This window comes from Ursus arctos, unplaced genomic scaffold, assembly GCF_023065955.2.
Source record: "Ursus arctos isolate Adak ecotype North America unplaced genomic scaffold, UrsArc2.0 scaffold_2, whole genome shotgun sequence".
In the NCBI taxonomy this organism is placed as follows: Eukaryota; Metazoa; Chordata; class Mammalia; order Carnivora; family Ursidae; genus Ursus; species Ursus arctos.
Genome location: NW_026622874.1, coordinates 88,676,182 through 88,678,771, shown reverse-complemented (window position 1 = coordinate 88,678,771; position 2,590 = coordinate 88,676,182).

The window sequence follows — 2,590 nt, the reverse complement described above, 5'->3', positions numbered from 1 at the left end:
TGTGTATGTGAGTCTGCAGCTGCTCACGGATTCGGAATCACAAAGGGCAGAGGCGCTCCTGGGCCCCTGGGACTACCTCTGAAAGTTGCTTTGGGCGCCCAGCTCTGGAGGCTGCGGTTTTCAGCAGGACACGCCGAAGTGGAGACTGTTGGTCCCGGAGGGTTTATTAAAGAGGGCAGACTGATATTTTTCGGCTCTGGGCCAGAGGTTTGGGCATGGCCATTTTTGCTCTGATCCTCTGAAGAAGAGTGGAAAGTCCCCAGGGAACAAAAGCCACACAGATGACTGGTTTCCACTGAGCCCATCCCCCTCCCAGGCAGGGTTACCTGAGACACCGCGCCGCAGGCCCCGCCCCCAGAGGACAGGCTGGAAGAACAGGTGGATGACAGTCCTTTGGATCCTATAAGACTGTAAAATCCCAACGCCAGGGGAAAATTGTATATTGAGTTCCAGGTGTGGCCTCACGACTTGTTTATTTTTTACATATAATTCTCCTTTTCTTTTCTCTTTTTTTCCCTTTTCTTATGCTTTTTCTCTGTTGTATTTTCCTTTTTACCTGCTCCTCGTTTCAACTAGATGTCTATTATAGCAACTTATTTTTCGTAGTCGCTTTTTTAAACTGTATTTTTACACACCTACTTTTTAAATAAATATATTCTTTATTTTAGCCCTTTTTCACTCTGTTCGGTTTTACCTTTTTGTATATACAAGTTTTACTTTCCTTGTAATTTTGGGATGTAGTGTCCTCTAACACACAGACCAAAATACACCCAGGAACAACTGAAACACCCTGCTTTGTCCACACTGAGAGTTTATAGCCCCCCTTCGCTCCCCCTCCTTTTTTAAATTTTTTTTTTAAGATTTTATTTATTCGACAGAGATAGAGACAGCCAGCGAGAGAGGGAACACAAGCAGGGGGAGTGGGAGAGGAAGAAGCAGGCTCATAGTGGAAGAGCCTGATGTGGGGCTCGATCCCATAACACCGGGATCACGCCCTGAGCCTAAGGCAGACGCTTAATGACTGTGCCACCCAGGCGCCCCCCTCCTTTTTTAAATTTTTAAATTTTATTCTTGTGTTTCAGAAAGAAACAGAAAATCTACAGAAACAGAGACTTTACAGGCAATACAATGGCACTAAATTCATATCTTTCAATAGCTACTCTGAACGTAAATGCACTGAATACTCCCATCAAAAGACGCAGGGTTTCAGATCGGATAAAAAAGCAGGACCCATCCATATGCTGTCTACAAGAGACTCATTTTGAACCTAAAAACACCTCCAGATTGAAACTGAGGGGATGGAGAACAATTTACCATGCCAATGGACCTCAAAAGAAAGCTGGGGTAGCAATCCTGATATCAGACAAATTAGATTTTAAACCAAAGACTGTAGTAAAAGATGTAGAGGGACATTATTATTTAAAGTCTATCCAACAAGAAGATCTAACAATTGTAAATATCTACACCCCCCACATGGGAGAGGCCAATTATATAAACCAATTAATAACCAAAATATGTAAATATACTGATAATAATACATTAATAGTAGGAGACGTCAACACTCCTCACAGCAAAGGACAGGTCATCTAAGCAGAAGAACAACAAAGAAACCAGAGCTTTGAACGACACATTGGACTGGATGGACTTCACAGATACATACAGAACATTCCATCCTAAAACAACAGGATATTCATTGTTCTCGAGTGCACATGGAACTTTCTCCAGAATAGACCACATACTGGGTCCCAAATCAGGTCTCAACCAATACCAAAAACCTGAGATTATCCCCTGCATATGTAAATGTGCACAATGCTGTGAAACTGAAACTCAATTACAAGAAGAAAATTGGAAGGAACTCCACACCTGGAAATTAAAGAGCATCCTGCTAAAGAATGAATGGGTCAACCAGGAAATTAAAGAAGAACTTAAACAATTCATTGAAACTAACGAGAATGAAAACACATCAGTCCAAAACCTATGGGATACTGCAAAAACGGTCCTAAGAGGATGTACATAGCCAACCAAGCCTCTCTCAAAACAGTAGAAAAATCCCAAATGCACAAGCTAACCTTACAACAAAAGGACCTGAGAAAGAACAGCAAATAAAGCCTAAACGAAGCCAGAGAAGAGAAATAAAAAAGATTAGAGCAGAAATCAATGAAATAGAATCCAGAAAAACAGTAGAACAGATCAATGAAATTAGAAGCTGGTTCTTTGAAAGAATTAATAAGATTGATAAACCTCTGGCCACACTTATCCAAAAGAAAAGGGAAAGGACCCAAATTAATAAAATCATAAATGAAAGGGGAGAGATCACGACTAACACCAAGGAAATAGAAACAATTGTTAGAAATTGTTACCAGCAACTATATGCCACCAAATTAAGCAAACTGGAAGAAATGGATGCCTTCCTGCAAACTTATAAACTACCAAGACCTTCCTGAAACAGGAAGAAACAGACAATCTGAACAGACCATGCCACCCCTACTCCCACTCCAAGGTCTATACACACCCTCTCAGCTCCCAATATCTCCCTCCAGACTTGCTTCTTCTCCTCTTTCTCAACTAGCAGATAGTGTAGCTGACACCC